The 21,258-nt window shown below is 37.2% G+C and overlaps 1 pseudogene; it reads left to right on the top strand.

The window, feature by feature from the left end:
- LOC140854569 (AT-hook motif nuclear-localized protein 1-like) overlaps nt 1-21,258 on the top strand; it is a 65,363-nt pseudogene that overhangs the window by 37,976 nt on the left and 6,129 nt on the right.

The following is a 21,258-nucleotide window of genomic DNA, read 5'->3' as shown; positions in this document are numbered from 1 at the left end:
CTTGACCCCGGTACCCAAAATGTGTGGGACTCATGATCAGAGAATCCTGATTCTCGATCACAGAGTCTCAGATATGTAGGACTCATAGTCCACGAGCATTAGGACTCTTCACCAACTATCAGATCAGATAGGAACCTCTAATGTGTGTGACCCCGCAGGTTCGAACCTAAGCCGGTAGCACAGGAACCAATTCCTGTACTAATCGAAGTGACCATCTAGCAATGGTACCCGATGTTCGGATAGGTTGAATAGTTGCAATCACAACACTCAGAACCTACGTGAATATGATTACTATATAATTCATCCTTTTGACCCCTGTGTTTAGAATGACTCAGGGTTAAATTGTTAACCCTGATCAGATCATCCGAATCGTACTCAACTCAAACAGTCCTGTGACTCCTCACTAGGACTACCTTAGTTAAGATTTTGCTAAATTGAAACACGACTGTACACAGCTCCTAAACTGGAGTGGTCAATCCCATCTTGACACACGCACTGACAAGTCAAGTACTTGACTACACCCAACAGCCTTCCATCACTGAATTAAAAATTCAGGTAGTCCAGTGCCTAAGTCCAGTGAGTTGCTTATAAGTCACTGTGGCGATCTCAGGTCAGAAGGATATTTATACCCATATTCCATCGGAGCAAATCTTAACAGCAGAAATAGCTCTGGAGTCGGTCACGTTCAGTGCAGATGTACCCTTACATCTCACCTATATGCCATACTAGTGTCTCCATACTCATTGGTTAAGAGGACAACCAATCTATATGGCACACAACGATCTATGCTTGATAAACGTTATCATCCTTGGTAACAATGTATCATTTGGTCGCGAACAGATTTAAGGACTAAATGACAAATCCTCCTTTGTCGAGTCTAAATAGTCCTAAGGACTTTACCACAACATAGGAGTTCATTAGAAGATGAAACATTTTGTGATGAAAAATGTCAAAATAATTTTTATTAATTTCTAATTCATGTACATATACAAAAATGAGCACAACCGTCAACAGGCCGATGATTGACTTTGGGATACTATTCCCAACAATCATCTGGCAATAAAGTCTTTCAGAACTGCTAGTCTCATTGACGGTTTGTCGCTGGTCTTGCTGGCGACATGTTACTGGTCTCACTGGTGACATAAACCCTCAGAATAAATCAATTGCCAATGTATATGCCCCCCATTGACGGGGTCCTTTACATAGTCAGATTGTCAATTCATATTATTCTTATATCAAAATTCCTCATAAATCATATTTTTTATTCTAATTTGATAAGAAAACATAAAATCATGTGGTATCAAAATCAATCAACATAATGCATAACAAAATCAATATGTTCAATCATGCTTCATCATAACATATCAAAATATGATATTTTCATAACAAAATATCATTCATCCAATTCCTATATCATTTCACAAATCATGTCAGAAAAATATATTATAATTTATCAATAAATCTAAAAAAATATAGCATTACTTACCTCATACGTATTTCAATAAATCTATATAATTCTAGAAATATATTTTCATAATCTTCAGTTCATAGATCATACCACAATATCCGATTATCACGTGTCAATAATCCCTATACAAGATCAAGTTCAATAATCAGAAAGAAAACGAATACCATATTCAACAGTTTAGATGGTCCGATCATCTAATTTCATTTGATCAAAATTCAATTAGAATATAGATAGTTTAGAGTTTGACTATCAAATCAAATTAGATTCAAAGTGATAGGATCGAGGTTCCTTCATTGGGTTCATAAATTAAGTAGAGAGAAAAAATCAGAGGAGAGAGAATTTATGAGGTGCAATTCAAATTGATCAGATGACATGATCTAACATCTTGATTGATCCAATCAAAATAATCTAATCAAGTCATGATTATACCAATATACAGATAATTCAAAAAAAAATTATGGATGATCAAATCTAATGGTTCATAATCTGATCAAGATGCTGGCATACTATCTGACAACCACGAATCAGGATACTTCTACCAGAATCATTCAAACTCATCATCACTCTTCTCATAATACTAGAAAATCATAGGGGAGAGAAATAATCTAGAGAGAGAAAATTTTAGAGAGAGAAAGTGGAGAGAGAAAGAAGAGAGAAGATGGAAGAGAGAGAGTAGAGAGAGAAAGTATCTCTCTCTCTCTTTTTCTTTTTTTCTTTTGCTTTTGTCTTTCTTTCTTTTTTTTTCTTTTCTTCTTTTCTTCTTTCTTTCTTTTTTTTTCTTTTCTTCTTTCTTTCTTCTCTCCTTTGGCCGAATAGGGGAAGGACCTGAGGCACATTTGCCCATGGTCCGATAGTTGTGGTGGTACGATCGATGGTTTGGCAGTGGCAATCGATGGTAGTGGAGCCAATGATGGCTGGCAACGAGGCTTGATCGACGGAGATTAAAAAAAAATAATGAAAAATAGGGGACCCGCCCTTTTTTCTTAAATTTCTCCAATCATTGGTCGATCACCGATAGCCATGACCTTCGAAAAAGAATGTTAGGGAGGTGGGGGTCATGCTACAGGGGTGTGATACCATAGGCAGCAGTGTCGGTGGTCGAAAACAAGAGAAGGCTCGATCGAACAGAGCAAAATAGGGCCTCATGGTTTTGTGGATTTTTTGACGAACCTGACAGTCCGCAAGGGTGCATGAAGCCATAGGAAAGAGGGGAAGGAAGAAAGGAAGGAGGTTCGACTCCAGTGAGGTCTCTGATGAGAATTTGAGGCAAACATGAGAAGAGCATGCACAGCTTTCATGAGCAATCTTCAATGATGAATGGCGATCGGAGCAGTGGGGGTTCCAAGGAGTGGGTCATCCTTCTTATAGAGTGCCGAGGAAGGAGTCTAAGTCCTCCCTGGCTTTCGATCTCCATCAAGAGACCACACGAAGGGACTCCTATTGGGAGTCCTGTTTCTTTCCAACTAGTGCGTGCACAGCCCGCACTGACCCCTTTTTTTTTTGATTGGGTTCTAATATCCATGCTGGATATTACATTCTTCTCTCCTAAAAAAAATTTCATCCTCAAACTTTTTCTTGCTTAAGTCTTCAAAAATTCTTACTTGGGATTTATGGTTAAAATCTCACCCACAAACATTTCAATATTCTAATTCTTAATGCAAATCCATTCTTGAGGCATTTCACAACGAAAAGGTCAATATGCCAAGTGTTGATCTGAATTAGAACCATTCATTTTCTTATTATCAAAATCAACATCTCAAAAATTTTTAATTTTTAAGATTTCAAAATCATGTTCTCATTTCCTATAAAAGTAAGGTTCAAGACCTCATAATTAGATCAAAATCAAACCTATCTCTTGTAAATAGAAGAAAATCAATATCTTAATTCTTGAATAAGAATTTTATTTTTTTTATCAAAATACTAACCACTCTTAATTAATCAACCCATCATAAAATAGGAAACATACTTATGTGAATCATATGATGACATCCTAATAAGTCAAAATTTGAAAATATTTTCTCTCAGTCATGCTTTCAAAGGTTGGAGATTCATCATTTTAATCTCATCCTCAAATTTTTGATATTTTAATTCTCGATGCAACTTCATCATTAAGTCATTTCATAGGAAAAGATCAATATTATCGATCTTGATTAGAATCAAAACCACTATTTTTAGTCATCGAAATTTTCTTACTCAAACCCTCAAACTCTTAAATATTCTAATTCTTGAAGCAATTTTATCATTAAGTCATTTCATAAGAAAAATCAATAACTCAAAAGTTGATCTAAATCAAAACATTTTTTTTCTTATAATCGAAATCAATGTCTTTATTCTAAGTAAGTATATCAATTTTCTTTATCTAAATATTAACTACTCTTAATTAATCGATTCATTATAAGATTAAATTACAAATAACTCCAATCCATCTTTTGTAGAACAATCGTCAATATCAATAGATAACCTCAATCTTTTCTAATCAGTCAAAGGAATAATAATAATCAAAAGAGTTCAAATTTCAAATTTTAGTATACTCTTTGGAGATAAATATTTGAGTATAATAATCTAAGATCAAAATTAATGTTCGATAAACAATCTCAAATTCTTTCTAATGAATAGAGAATTATAAAATTTAATTATAGAATTAAAAAAAATTATCTCTAAATATTCTAAATCTAAAAATTAAAAATCAAAGGTCCACTCATTCTAGAATTAGGATGCTTAATATTTTCTTAACACAGTAGATGGAAGTACTACTTTTGAAAATCACATTAAAGATATCAAAAATAATCCAAAATTTTAAAAATATTATTCTTTCCAATGTCAATAAATTTTTTGTATCAAATCATTTATCTATCATAATTCTTTAACTCAAAGAGTTAATATTTCTGACTTGCTTAAAATAATCTAAATCACCATGCTTTCACTGTGCACTCTGTTCTAACAATCAAAATTTTTTAGTTCACAAAAAAAATTTTAATCAAATTATTTCTTTATCTTATCAATGAAAAAGATTTAAAATTTCAAATTTTAATTAAAATCAAAGATTAACTTTCGATTTTCATTCCTACTTTTGCTGGTGTATAATAATCTTGATTATCCCTTGAGTCCAATATCACATTCAAAACCATCATATAGATCTATTATTATCCAATATGAATTAAATCTTAATTTTCATATTAATTTAGTCAAATAATTTTAAATCAAAATCTTATAAGTCAAATTAATAAGAAAATCCTTCGATGCTCCATCAAGTTAGGACATAATCAGAACATATAAAAATTTCAAATTATTATCTTTTTTAAAGTTTCTATCATCAATATCCTTAATATCTATCAAGTATCCTTTCATAGTAATCATACAAGTCTCAAAAAATCAAATCTCTATTTAATAGTAGATTCAATCAGGAACCTCATTAACAAAAGCAAAGAAACTCCATATCAATTTCAAATCCAAAATTTTTAAATTACAAATTCACACAAGTCCCATAATCTCGAATATATATAAATCAGATCTTTTATCTTAATCTAAAGATAGCAGTCTTTCACTAACAACCTTAACAATAATATTAGAAAATTCTTTGATCAACTTAGATACGAAATTTTTAAATTAAAATTTTATACACATCATATGGTCTCCAAAAGACATAAATAAGATCTATTATTTAGATCTAAGGATGATAATTAAAGATTCCAGCACAATGAATATCCTATAATCTCATAATCGATCTTATCAATAAGAAATAGACTTCTTTGTAATATGTCCAAATATACATTCATCCTAATATGCGACTTTATACATGATCCATATACCAAGTTCAATTTTGATAAATATTCTAATCAAGTATCATAAAAGGCTTTCTTAGTTCATCATGGAATAATATTTTATCATCAAATCTTTATCTTACCAATAATAGTCAACTTCTCAACTAGAAGTAATATGATAGTATTATTCTCGTATTGAATTTGAGCTTACAATTTACTTAAATAATCAATGATCAAATTAATAACCATAATGCATAATAAAATTTTCATTCAATTCTTTTGCAATTACTTTCAATCAAAATCTAATTAATCATATCATGATCAATAGATCATCCATCATATTTCAAACTCTACATATCATAATCTCTTGTGGTCCCTTTATAGATAATCTCAATGTTTAACCAAAAATCATAAAGATTTCTCATACTACAATCATCAAGGATCAACACCATAATGGCCCTAATGTCTATCCACTCATACTCATTCTATATCTGATTCTATATTTCATAATTTATCAACTTATACTTTAGTATCACTTTAATTGTCATACCCTCGACTCGAGATTATGAGTTGAAATCATAGCAACCGTCGCATACTTATAGGAAACTCTCCCCACAAGCATGCAAGGCATCTTATCATGCTATCACAAAGTAACAGCAGAATAATTAGTCAATAATTTAAATCCAAAACAAAATAGTCTAAATTTCTTCTTTAATATCTTAAAAATACAATAATGTTCAAAAGTCCTTACATCATATTCAATAAGACTTTCAATCTAAAATAAAAGTATGGAGGCTGTGCTTCTCATCACTCTTCCATTCATTTCTTGTATCATCTTAATTTCTCAACATCTATAAAAATAGTAAAATAAGAGATAATAAGCAAGACAACCCAGTAAGTAATGATAACTTTCAATATATTTCATCAGGCATTAAAGTAAATAATCATTCATAGAAAATAAGTATATAGAGTTCATCAATTTGAAATCAATTTCAATTATGCAATACAATTCATGCTAAATTTATTTTTTTTTCAAAAATTCAATTTTTTTTTGAGATTTCAACTTCTTTCATTCTTAAGTTCTTTTCATCTAACATGAACTATGACCATATTTTCTCTATGGTAGGGTCATAACACTGTGTATCTTTTTGTAGTCGACTGTGAATCATCTGGCAACAAAGTCCTTCAAAATCGCTCGTCTCGCTGGCAATTTATCGCTGGTCTCGCTGTCGCTGGTCTCACTAGCGATGTAAATGCTCTAGATAAATCAATTGCCAATGTATATGCCCCCATTGGTGGGGTCTTTATATAGTCATATTGTCAATTCATATTATTCTTATATCAAAATTCTTCATAAATTATATTTCTTATTCTAATTCGATAAGAAAACATAAAATCATGTGGTATCAAAATCAATCAATATAATACATAATGAAATCAATATATTCAATCATGCTTCATCATAACATATCAAAATATGATATTTTCATAACAAAATATCATTCATCCAATTCATGCATCGTTTATCAAATCATGTTAGAAAAATATATTATAATTTATTGATAAATTTGGAAAAAGTGAAGTATTACTTACCTCATTCGCATTTCAATAAATCCATATAATTTTAAAAATATCTTTTCAAATTTTTTAATTCATAGATCATATCATAATATCCGATTATCAGGTGTCAACGATCCCTATACAAGATCAAGTTCAATAATCAGAAAGAATATGAATACCATATTTAACGGTTTAGATTGGTCCGATCATATAATTTCATCTGATCAAAGTTCAATTAAAACATAGATAGTCCAAAGTTTGACTATTAGATCAAATCAGATTCGAAGTGATAGGACCGAGGTTCCTTCATTGGGTTCATAAATCAAGTGGAGAGAGAAAATTAGAGGAGAAAGGATTCATGAGGTACAATCCAAATTGATTAGGTGTCACGATCTAACATCTTGATTGGTCCAATCAAAATAATCTAATCAAGTCATGATTACACTAGTATACAGATAATTCAAAATAAAATCATGGATGATCAAATCTAATGATTCATGATCTGATCAAAGTGCTAGCATACTACCTGACAACCATGGATCAGGATATTTCTATCAGAATCATTCAAACTCATCATCACTCTTCTCATAATTTTAGAAAATCATAGGAAAGAGAAATAATCTAGAGAGAGAAAGTGGACAGAGAAAGAAAAGAGAAGATGGAAGAGAGAGAAAGTCTCTCTCTTTTTTTTCCTTTTCCTTTTCTCTTTCTTTTTTTTTCTTTTCTTCTTTTCTTCTTTCTTTCTTTTTTTTCTTTTTTCTTTTCTTCTTTCTTTCTTCTCTTCTTTGGCTGAACAGGGGAAGGACCTTTGGCACATTTGCCCATGGTCCGACAGCTATGGTGGTACGATCGGTGGTCCGACAGTGACGATCGATGACAATGGAGCCAAAGATGGCCGGTGGCGAGGCTCAGCCGGCGGAGATTAAAAAAAACAATAGAAAATAGGGGATCCACTCCTTTTTCTTGAATTTCTTCAATCATTGGCTGATCACCGGCAGCCATGACCTTCGGAGAAGAAGGTTAGGGAGGTGGGGGTCACGCTACAGGGGTGTGGCATCATGGGCAGCGGCATGGATGGTCGGAAACAAGGAAGAGAAGGCTCTATTGAACAGAGCAAAACAGGGCCTTATAGTTTTGTAGATTTTCTGACGAACCCGACGGCCGACAAGGATGAATGAAACCATGGGAAGGAGGGGAAGGAAGAGAGGAAGGAGGGCTAGGGCTTACCTCCAATCTAGGGAGATCTTCGATGAGAATTTGAAGCAAACACGAAAAGGGCATACACGGCTTTTGCGAGCAACCTCCGATGATGAATGGCAATCGGAGTAGTGGGGGTTCCAAGGGAAGGGTCATCCTTCTTATAGAGTGCCGGGGGAGGAGTCCGAGTCCTCCCCGACTTTCAATCTCCATCGGGAGACCATACGAAAGGGACTCCCATTAGGAGTCATGTTTCTTTCGAACCAGTGCGTGCACAGCCCGCGCTGACCCCCTTTTTTTTGTAGGAACCAGATCTAGGGTTTCAGGGTTAGATCTTGAAACTTTTTCAAGATCATACAGCGGAAGACTAAAATAAATCAAAATTTATTTTCTAAGATCAGAAAATCCTTAGATCTAAGATCCTATTACATGATTATTATATAGCATTAAATCAAAAATTAAAATATATATAAATATAGTATGAACTACATGTTGATCATATCAACATGTTTCTATGCTAGCTACATCTAATGTATGTATTAAATAATAGATCAGATCTATTACCTTGCAAGTTAGACGCTCTAACCTCGCTGATCTGGGCTTAAGGATGATGTTGCAAGCCGCACACGTGTCCGGCCTCTAGGAGTCGTCCACACGAGCCCACGAATCTCGATCAGAAGTCCTGCTTCAGGAAATCAGCACAGTATGCTAGTACTGCGCTGATCCTTCTTTGATGGTTGATCAGGTGCCTCCTTCTTCTTGATTTGGACTCTTCCAAAGATGGAAAGTAGAAGGAGAAGTTTCAGATCTGAGACGCTCTCAGGAAACTCAAGATGGAAGGAGGAAAGATATGAAAATAAAAACCCTAGAAGAAGACCCTCTTCTTCTTCACGTTTTTCTCTCTAGACACCCAAACTTGCGTCTTTTATATCTCCACGAAACAAAGGTATTTCTCTCTGATTTTTGGATGGCAGAAAGGCCTCTCAAAAAGATATCTCCCCTTAAAATTTCATGAATAAATCATCTTATATAGAGAATATGATAGAGTCCTTGTCTAGGTCAAACACCTAGTCAAGGCTTATCCAAACATGGCAAGTAAAGGGACGCCCAACTCTTGAGCACCTCCTCCATATTTTCGTGCATGGATCACCAGAAAAGGGTGTACAATATAAACCCTAAAAGCCACGAAAATTCCAAAAAAAATTGGATAAATTCGGTGCAAAATTGAAAGAGTTTTGGATTTCTAAAACTCTATCTCATAGAATTCGAAATCCAAACTTATTCCTTTTAGATTTGATCCAAATCACCTTCCATGTAAGAAAGAAGAGAGGAGACCTTTTGTGAACGTGGGAGAGATCTGGGAGAGGGCTTTTGTCACACAAAATAAGTGGAGATTGGCGTTGAATAAGAGAGAGGGCGTGGAGAAGGCTTATGTGGCGCAAGGTGGAATCCTAGTCCTACTAGGATTCTGTCTCATAACTTGTTTTAATTTGGTTTCCCAAACCAAATCAAATCAAAATTAGATCAACCCAATTAAAATAGGTCTTAACCCAATTAAGAACCTAATTTAATCAGATTAAATTATATTTAAATCTGATTTAATTTTCTAATCAAATTAGAAATTAGATTGACCCAAGTCCTAGTTGAACTAGGACTAGTTTTTCCTTGCACTTGGCTTATCCAATAAACCAATTGGACTTGATCCAATCAAGCCCAAACTAAATCTAATTAAATCATATTTAATTAGACTTAATCTCAGCCCATTGGCTTAATCAAATTAAGCCAATTAGCAATCGAATTACTAATCGATCCTCCTACAACACTTGCACTGGGTTAAATGTCAATCGTATTGATCATTTAACCCTAGAACGATTCTTAATCGTTGATCAACCATCCGATCGGATCATGAACTCTAATGTGTGTGACCTCATAGGTCCGAACCTAAGTCGGTAGCATAGGAACAAATTTCTATACCAATCGAATGACCATCTAGCAATGGTACCCGACGACCGGATAGGTCGAATGTGTAGAACAACATCCTTAGAACCCATGAGGATATAGTTTTCATATAATTCATCCCCTTGACCAAAATGATCATAGGACACCCCAGAGCTCAACTGTCAACTCTGATCAGGTTGTCCACATTGTATTTCAAAATATCAAATCCATCTGATGGATTACCCTGGCCAAGGTTTTGCTAAATTGAAATACAGCGACTCATTCTTCTCCAACTCTTGGAGTGGTCAATCCCATCTCGATCACACTCTGACTTCGCAAGTACTTGACTGTGCCCAGAAGCCTTCCGTCCCTGAATTAAAAATTCAGTTAGTCCAGTACCAAAGCACAGTGAGTTGCTTGCAAGTCACTGAGGCGATCTCAAGTCTAAGGGACACTTATACCTATATCCCATCAGAGACATTCTCGACAGCAGAATGCTCTGGAGTTGGTCACGTTCAATGACGATGTACCCTTACATCTCACCTGTATGCCATACCAGTGTCTCCACACTCCTTGGTTAAGAGGACAACCAACCCATATGGCCTACAGCGACCTATGCTTGATAGAAGCTGTCGTCCTTATTAACAGCCTATCATTTGGTCGTGAACAGTTTTAAGGACTAATCGATAAATCCTCTCTTTATCGAACTTAAATAGTCCTAAGGACTTCATCATAACAACGGAGTTCATTAAAGATGAAAGCTTATGATGAAAATGCCAAATATATTTTATTTATTAACAAATCAATTACAATACTTGGTTGCTCAACCGTCAACAGCTTGACGATTGGCTTTTTAGGACACATTTCCCAACAACTCCCACTTGTCCTAAAGCCACTCGGCACAGTATCTAATACCCATCTTCGACTTGTGGTTGTCGAACTCCTTTATTGCCAGGGCTTTAGTGAAGGGGTCGGCTAGGTTCTCCTTTCAGTCGATCTTCTGAAGGTCGACATCACCTTGATCCACGATCTCTCGGACCAGGTGGAAGTGGTGCAAGATGTGCTTCATCCGCTGATGTGCTTTGGTTCCTTCACCTGAGCTATGGTACCAGTGCTGTCGCAGTAGAGCAGGACTGGACCATCAAAGGAGGATGCTACTCCAAGCTCATTGATGAATTTCCTCAGCCACACAGCTTCCTTCGCGGCATCCGATGCTGCGATGTACTCCGCTTCACAAACAGAGTCCGCCACAGTATGCTGCTTGGAACTCTTCCAGCAGATGGCTCCACCATTCAGAGTAAAGATATAACCCGACACACTCCTGCTGTCATCATGGTCAGATTGGAAGCTGGAGTCTGTGAACCCCACAAGTTTCAGATCTGACTCGCCATAAACCAACCATTGGTCCTTAGTATTTCTCAAATACTTAAGGATGGCTTTAGCCACTTTCCAGTGGTTTTCTCCAGGATCAGATTGGTATCTACTCACTACTCCTAGTGAGTATGCCACATCTGGTCTTGTACATGTCATGGCGTACATGATAGATCCCACGGCTGAAGCATATGGGACTCTACTCATACGCTCTCTCTCTTCAGGAGTTGTCGGACAATCCTTCTTAGAGAGAGAAATTCCTTGGCCTATCGGTAGATAGCCCTTCTTAGAATTCTCCATGCTGAACCTCTTCAGCACAGTGTCTATGTACATGGACTGGGATAACCCAAGCATCCTTTTAGATCTATCCCTATAGATCTTCATCCCTAGGATGTAGGATGCTTCACCCAAGTCCTTCATGGAGAACTGTGATGACAACCAAACTTTTATTCCCTGTAGTGCGGGGATGTCATTCCCGATTAAGAGAATGTCATCCACGTACAAGACAAGGAATACCACAACTGGACCATTTGCCCATTTATAGATGCAGGGATCTTCTCCATTCTTAATGAAGCCATACGTTTTGATCACCTTATCAAAATGCATGTTCCAACTCCGAGAAGCTTGCTTCAGTCCATAAATGGATCTCTGAAGCTTGCACACCTTGGACTCATCTGTGGATGTAAACCCTTCAGGTTGTATCATATACACCTCTTCAGTCAGCTCTCCATTCAGGAAAGCTGTCTTTACATCCATCTGTCAGATCTCATAATCCAGATGGGCAGCTATTGCAAGCATTATCCGAATAGATTTGAGCATTGCCATAAGGGAAAATATCTCGTCATAGTCAATACCATAACGTTGACGATACCCCTTGGCAACCAGACAGGCTTTATAGGTCTCCACCTTTCCGTCTGCGCCCCTCTTCCTTTTGAAGACCCATTTACACCCAATGGGTTTAACCCCTTCAGGTGGGTCAACCAATGTCCATACATCGTTGACCTTCATGGACTCCATTTCGGATTTCATGGCTTCAAGCCATTTCTCGGAATCAGGTCTCTGCATAGCATCCATATAGGTGATCGGATCCTCATTATTCTCATCAAGTTCGATGGGATCACCATCCCGGACCAAGAAACCGTAGTATCTGTCCGGCTGACGCGGTACTCTACCGGATCGCCTTAATGGTGCAGGTATATTGGGCTCCGGATCTGATCTAATCATATCCGACTCAGGTTCAGCTATTGGTGTCGGTCCTTCTACCTGTTGAACTTCATCAAGTTCAACCTTAGAGGCAACGGTTCCTTCACCAAGGAACTCCTTTTCTAAAAAGATTGCCTTAAGGCTGACGAACACCTTTTGTTCATCAGCATGGTAGAAAAAATATCTTTTTGTCTCTTTGGGGTACCCTATGAATGAGCATTTGTCAGACCTAGGTCCAAGTTTGTCTGTGACTAATCGTTTGACATAGGCCGGGCACCCCCAGACCCTAAGGTGTGAAAGTGCTGGCTTACGTCCCGTCCATATCTCATATGGAGTCTTAATTACAGACTTACTTGGAATCCTATTTAACAGATAACAGGCCGATTTGAGTACATATCCCCAGAAGGATATCAGCAAGCTAGCAAAAAATCCATCATGGATCGGACCATGTCTAACAGAGTCCGATTCCTCCTTTCAAACACACCATTATGCTGTGGTGTTCCTGGAGGAGTCCATTGGGAGAGAATCTCATTCTCTCTTAGATATGTGAGAAACTCACTAGAAAGGTATTCTCCTCCTCGATCAGATCGAAGAGTTTTAATACTCTTTCCAGTTTATTTTTCTACTTCACTTCAGAATCGTTTGAACATTTCAAATGAATCCGACTTATGTTTCATCAGATAGACATATCCATATAGGTATAGGTCATCCGTGAAAGCTATGAAGTAGAAATATCCACCTCTAGCACTGGTGCTCATGGGCCCACATACATCAGTATGTACTAGGCCCAAGAGCTCAGTAGCTCTCTCACCTTTTCCAGTAAAAGGTGACTTGGTCATTTTACCAAGAAGACAGAACTCACAGGTTGGAAGTGATTCACAATCACTGACTTTGAGGATTCCCTCTTGAGTCAACCTGTTTATTCTGTTCTTATTTATATGACCTAGCCTCCAATGCCATAAGTAGATATTTGACACACTATCTAATCTAGGGTGCTTGCCAGTAGAATAGACTCTTATCAGGCTTGATCTTTTTGGTCTGGCTCTGCACAGATGTCCCAGCCTGAACTTGCACCTTCTTGACTTTCTTCTTCTTGTTCTTCTTTCCTTTCTCAAAGGGTCGAGAACCAGAAGATGAACCTCCCACTGAGTTCACTGAGTTCACCGACTCCTTGAGGAGTTGGTGATCCTTCTCAAAGTTCTGAAGCAACCCCATTAACCCATGGTAGTTTACTTCAGGCTTTGTCATTCTATAATGAGTGAGGAATGGGAGACAAGACTTGGGCAGCGAGTTCAGTATTGCATCTTTCCCAAACTGCTCATGCAAGGGAAAGCCGAGCTTGCTCAATCGTTCCATCAGCTCGATCATGTACAATACATGATCAGTGATAGAGACTCCATCCCGTATTTTGGCGTTGAAGATGGCACAACTAGTCTTGTGCCTCTCTACGTCATCGGGTGTGCCAAAGGTATCCTCCAACACTTGAAGCATGTCCTTTGGCTGAGCCGTCTCGAATCTGCGACTGAACTCGTCGCTCATGATAGCAGCTAGCATGATACAGCACATCGTGGTCCGGTCACTGAGCCACTTCTGGTAAGTGTCTCTGACTGTTCCACATACATTGACAGCTGGCTCCTCAGGTGCAGGATCTAATATCACATATAGGATCCGTTCATGCTCCAGGACTATCTTCAACTTTCGATACCAGCTATCGAAGTTGGATCCCACCAACTTATCATTGTCCAACAATGATCGGAGTGATAGGAAAGTGGCCATATTTGCACAAAGGAGAACCATAACCTAATTAGTAATTGATTCATTAAACCTAAAGATTTGGACTTTAATCAAAAGGTTTCTCCCACTATTTTATTCGAATTGGTAGCCTCTACCTCCAATTCGAGGAATTACCCTAATTCCTTAGCGGGTACTAGAATCCACTTAGACTGCACACAAGCCCAACTTTGGTTGGCCAACCCATGTACATCTAAGGGTAGGTTCATAACCAATTGTTTCTCTAAATAATTTCTAGTAATTTTAATTTTGCCCCAGAAACTTAATCAGTAGGCTTTGGCCTCCACTGTAAGGATCCAGTTAGGTCCAACCATTAACATGATCATACTTGGTGTATCTAACCAACGAATGATTAAGCCCAACTTTGGTTGGCTCACCTAACCACCATTAGAGAGATACTTCCAAGTCGTCATATGATGAGTGATAATTCCATTAGTCAACAAGCACCAGGCCTTTGGGTCTGCAATGATTATTGAGTTCATGGACTCATTATCAAACACCTTAATGGGAGGCTATGACTCAGTTATCTCCATAACTTTATCATTTTAAGGACCTAATAATTTTAGAGGATTTAAATAATATAGAGGATGAGGTCAGATGAACCAGCTTATTATGATCCTCCCACTGACTTCACCAAGTCAGCTTAAGGGAGACCATTAAAAGGGCTGGTCTAGGAGCACCTAAATCAGTCACACTGATTTACCTAGCTGACATGGGTCAGCTCGAATAGTCAAGTGATCCGATCAAAACATAATTTCACCAAGAGGCCAGGTAAGTTCGATCAGTGGGAGGGTCTGCCAAAGCTTGCCTTAGACACCATCATGAATGGCCAGGTAAGCGGGCTCCCAATTAAAAACCACCGGTCTGGTTTACCTTAGACACCAACTGGTTTAATTAGTTTCGATTAGATCAACCTAACAGTTCGTGCTAGACCGCTTAGCCAAGAATCAAGTCCATTTGGTTCTCGTTAAAGACATGGACTTGACCAACTACAACTATTGTAATTGATCTAGAGAATCCTTGACCTAATCTAAGACAACAATTGATTAGATTTAGTCAATTCTCTAATTAAGTCCATCTTTAATCTAACCATAGGTCTAACCCAATTAATGGACCTAGTTCCCACTAACCCATTAACCCAATGTGTTATGATTTGTGTCTTAGGTTCTTCAATTCACAATCCTAGAACCTAATCAAACAACTTCTTAATTCTTAATTAAGTTTTGGGCTGAGGGTTGGGTTTGGCTTTTCAAAAAATCATTTTCATATTTGTAAAACAATTTTACAATATGATTCTATTAACCATATTGCATGTTTGATTCCGAATCAAGATGCAAGTGAAATAAACATGAAACTACTTTAGATCTAATCTAAACAGGTTCATGTAATTGAAACAATTTCAACTTTAAACAATTTCTTTGCACAAAAATTATTAACAAAGAGATTTTATTTCAGATTTAAACATCTTTTAAATCTAATAAATCATAAATTTAATCTAGATCATATCTAACAAATTTATGATTAAAGATAGATCTACACAAACTAGGACAACCTTTGCACTGTAAGGGGTAAACCTTACAGCAGGACAACCTTGCAGTTTGTGATTGATCTAAAATTTTAATTTCAGATTTAATAATCAGATTATAAATTAGATCTAATCTAAGAAATAATCTAAGCATGTATAAATAATCATGTAATAAAGAACCTGGGCTCTGATACCAATTGTAGGAACCAGATCTAGGGTTTCAGGGTTAGATCTTGAAACTTTTTCAAGATCATACAGCGGAAGACTAAAATAAATCAAAATTTATTTTCTAAGATCAGAAAATCCCTAGATCTAAGATCCTATTACATGATTATTATATAGCATTAAATTAAAAATTAAAATATATATAAATATAGTATGAACTACATGTTGATCATATCAACATGTTTCTATGCTAGCTACATCTAATGTATGTATTAAATAATAGATCAGATCTATTACCTTGCAAGTTAGACGCTCTAACCTCGCTGATCTGGGCTTAAGGATGATGTTGCAAGCCGCACACGTGTCCGGCCTCTAGGAGTCGTCCACACGAGCCCACGAATCTCGATCAGAAGTCCTGCTTCAGGAAATCAGCACAGTATGCTAGTACTGCGCTGATCCTTCTTTGATGGTTGATCAGGTGCCTCCTTCTTCTTGATTTGGACTCTTCCAAAGATGGAAAGTAGAAGGAGAAGTTTCAGATCTGAGACGCTCTCAGGAAACTCAAGATGGAAGGAGGAAAGATATGAAAATAAAAACCCTAGAAGAAGACCCTCTTCTTCTTCACGTTTTTCTCTCTAGACACCCAAACTTGCGTCTTTTATATCTCCACGACACAAAGGTATTTCTCTCTGATTTTTGGATGGCAGAAAGGCCTCTCAAAAAGATATCTCCCCTTAAAATTTCATGAATAAACTCGTCTTATATAGAGAATATGATAGAGTCCTTGTCTAGGTCAAACACCTAGTCAAGGCTTATCCAAACATGGCAAGTAAAGGGACGCCCAACTCTTGAGCACCTCCTCCATATTTTCGTACATGGATCACCAGAAAAGGGTGTACAATATAAACCCTAAAAGCCACGAAAATTCCAAAAAAAATTTGGATAAATTCGGTGCAAAATTGAAAGAGTTTTGGATTTCTAAAACTCTATCTCATAGAATTCGAAATCCAAACTTATTCCTTTTAGATTTGATCCAAATCACCTTCCATGTAAGAAAGAAGAGAGGAGACCTTTTGTGAACGTGGGAGAGATCTGGGAGAGGGCTTTTGTCGCACAAAATAAGTGGAGATTGGCGTTGAATAAGAGAGAGGGCGTGGAGAAGGCTTATGTGGCGCAAGGTGGAATCCTAGTCCTACTAGGATTCTGTCTCATAACTTGTTTTAATTTGGTTTCCCAAACCAAATCAAATCAAAATTAGATCAACCCAATTAAAATAGGTCTTAACCCAATTAAGAACCTAATTTAATCAGATTAAATTATATTTAAATTTGATTTAATTTTCTAATCAAATTAGAAATTAGATTGACCCAAGTCCTAGTTGAACTAGGACTAGTTTTTCCTTGCACTTGGCTTATCCAATAAACCAATTGGACTTGATCCAATCAAGCCCAAACTAAATCTAATTAAATCATATTTAATTAGATTTAATCTCAGCCCATTGGCTTAATCAAATTAAGCCAATTAGCAATCGAATTACTAATCGATCCTCCTACAACACTTGCACTGGGTTAAATGTCAATCGTATTGATCATTTAACCCTAGAACGATTCTTAATCGTTGATCAACCATCCGATCGGATCATGAACTCTAATGTGTGTGACCTCATAGGTCCGAACCTAAGCCAGTAGCATAGGAACAAATTTCTATACCAATCGAAGTGACCATCTAGCAATGGTACCCGACGACCGGATAGGTCGAATGTGTAGAACAACATCCTTAGAACCCATGCGGATATAGTTTTCATATAATTCATCCCCTTGACCAAAATGATCATAGGACACCCCAGAGCTCAACTGTCAACTCTGATCAGGTTGTCCACATTGTATTTCAAAATATCAAATCCATCTGATGGATTACCCTGGCCAAGGTTTTGCTAAATTGAAATACAGCGACTCATTCTTCTCCAACTCTTGGAGTGGTCAATCCCATCTCGATCACACTCTGACTTCACAAGTACTTGACTGTGCCCAGAAGCCTTCCATCCCTGAATTAAAAATTCAGTTAGTCCAGTACCAAAGCACAGTGAGTTGCTTGCAAGTCACTGAGGCGATCTCAAGTCTAAGGGACACTTATACCTATATCCCATCAGAGACATTCTCGACAGCAGAATGCTCTGGAGTTGGTCACGTTCAATGACGATGTACCCTTACATCTCACCTGTATGCCATACCAGTGTCTCCACACTCCTTGGTTAAGAGGACAACCAACCCATATGGCCTACAGCGACCTATGCTTGATAGAAGCTGTCGTCCTTATTAACAGCCTATCATTTGGTCGTGAACAGTTTTAAGGACTAATCGATAAATCCTCTCTTTATCGAACTTAAATAGTCCTAAGGACTTCATCATAACAACGGAGTTCATTAGAAGATGAAAGCTTATGATGAAAATGCCAAATATATTTTATTTATTAACAAATCAATTACAATACTTGGTTGCTCAACCGTCAACAGCTTGACGATTGGCTTTTTAGGACACATTTCCCAACATTTTTTTGATTGGGCTTTAATATCCATGATGGATATTACAAAAAAATATTGAAACCAAATGATATAGTTATTTTCTATAAGTGCGGAGGGTTGCGACATCCTTATTTTTTTTTTTACTGACATTGAATACGAAAACCATACATATTGTAATAACTCCTCTTTGACTCATACAGAAAGGAAGTTACTGCTATTCTTCTCCCCTTTCTCTTCTATATGAGTCAAAAATGAGTTACTACCATATATATGCTTTTTGTACTCAATGTTGATAAAAAATATGGATTTTGTAGCCTCCTACATTTGTAGAAAACAACTATATCATCAAGCCTCAATCTCTTTTTCATTACAAATCTAGTCCATCTCCCAGAGGAGACGACTTGTCATATAGTAAATATATTGGCCCCTTGCATTGCATGTTTATTTTTGTAATATAAATATCAGAACTCCTATTCTTTACCATCTCGATTGAAAATTTTGGTTTTGCTCGGAAATAGATGCTCGAAAGATTTAGTTATTAAAAGCTACCTCATATCACTCGGCCTTCGTCGATATCTTCTCTTGTATCATAAAAGATGGAAGAAGAGCACGCAAATCTGGGCCAAACTTGATCGAGATCTATCCCTGCACCAATGGGGGCGGGCGGGAAGAGGAGGAAACCAGCCCAAAATTGGGCCGAATAATTTTATTACAGATAAGAACAATATGAACACGATGTTCCCAGTTTGGAATAGCAGCCCTATCCTTCATTTCCAAATTAGACCTTTTTTGGAACTATAAATCGTGTACCATGTCTAACTCCTTTTCTTCTCCTCTCTATTTCGATCTCCTTCTCTTCTTCTTTCTTGATACCTTTCTCATTGTTGCTCTTGTGGTTCTGCTTTAGAGTGACCATGGAAGCATTGTTTTCACTGTTCTACAGTGGTGGTATGGAGGGGACAACAAGTTTCTTGTTGCCTTACCAACGGCAACAACAACAAATGATGACGGGTTGGTGTTATTTTCCTACAAGACCGATGATGGTTGCCCCGCTTTCATATTCCCTTGCCAATCCCTTTCTCTTTATTGATCAATCCTTAGCCAACGTTAGCTTCCAGGTACGTTCTCCTTATTTGAATCAAGCAAGATTTTTTTTTTGGGACCAAAAATTTGTGTAAGATTGAATATTTTAATTCGGTTTTGTTTTGTTTCTGCTCCAAACGGGGAGCAATAAAGTCCTCGTTTGGCCGTGTGATGCTGGGGGAGCACCGCTCCCAGCTGATTGCTCTGTTTCAGAAATAGAACAAAATCGAATTAAAATATTCGATCTTACATAGATTTTTTGTCCAAAAAAAGAAAATCTTGCTTGATTCAAATAAGAAGAACGTACTTGGAGGCTAACATTGGCTCAGGATTGATCAATAGAGAGAAAGGGATTGGCGAGGGAATAGGAAAATGGGGCAAGCATCATCAGTCTTGTAGGAAAATAACACCAACCCGTCATCATTTTTGTTGTTGTTGCTTTTGGTAAGGCAACAAGAAACCTTTTGTCCCCTCCATACCATCACTGTAGAATAGTAAGAACAATGCTTCCATGGTCATTCTAAAGTAGAACCACAAGAGCAACAACAAGAAAGGTGTCAAGAACGAAGAAGAGAAGGAGATCGAAACAGAGATGAGAAGAAAAGGGGTTAGGCGTGGTACACGATTTATAGTTCCGAAAAAGGTCTAATTTGGAAATGAAGGATAGGGCCGCTATTCCAAACTGGGAACATCGCATTCATAGTGTTCTTATCTGTAGTAATTTTCATGTCCCAGCTCTCTCACCGGTGACTAGGGCTCCATCTTCGACAAGGAGCTGATGCAGGGGTGAGCTGAGGCCCTTGGTGACGAATGCCGGCGACGTAGGTTGCCGGAAGAAGGGGAAAAAATCAAAAAGAATAGGGGACATGCAATTTTTGGTGAATTTCTCAACCGACAGTGATGGTTCAAGGCCTTGAAAAGAACAGGAAAGAAGAGGGATTACTCATGGTGGAGTGCCTTGGAGGGGAGAGGTTCCTTTTTACAGAGGGCTTCTGGGAGTTCCGCTTGAGTCCGGCCTGTCCTAGGAGTCAGTTTCCCATCTAGACTCATCGGAGAAGAAGACTCCCGATGGGAGTTTTCCTCTAGCTCTTTTTTTCAAAAATTTTTTTTTTTTTTTCGATAGGGAACTGGTGCTTGGTGCAGCGGACAAGGCCTTCACATAGGCCAGGCCCAGCCATAAGAACCAGACCTAGACCCAGCCTAGCCTGCCCTATGTTTTTGTTGACCTATGTAGAATTTCTTCATAGTATCATTTTCATGATTTAATTTTATTGACATGTTAGATGACCTCATGTAGATGAAGCAATCCTATTGATTACAACTTGATTATCAAATTAATGTTACTCTATAGTATTTCTCAAGTTTTTTATTTGAAACTAGAGAATTGAATATCCAGTTTGATGCAGTTATTTTCAAGATGATTTTTATTTTTATTTTCATGTCATATGAATTCCTAAATAAAACATCACTATGATCAGATATTTTAGGCCTTTCTAACTTATGCACCATCAACATCGAATGAGGATCATATTCAAGGATACATGAAGTTAGAAATACCTGAACCACATAATTTGATGCTTAGTACTCGCAGGAGGCTTACATTTTCCCTTCATGATGCATATGTGGTGCATCCTGTCTCCAACATATGCAATCTTTTGGAAATTAGGAGGTGTTT

Source organism: Elaeis guineensis, unplaced genomic scaffold (genome assembly GCF_000442705.2).
Source record: "Elaeis guineensis isolate ETL-2024a unplaced genomic scaffold, EG11 Super_Scaffold_1000171, whole genome shotgun sequence".
NCBI classification, from domain to species: domain Eukaryota; kingdom Viridiplantae; phylum Streptophyta; class Magnoliopsida; order Arecales; family Arecaceae; genus Elaeis; species Elaeis guineensis.
This window is presented reverse-complemented; position numbering and strand designations above follow the sequence as displayed.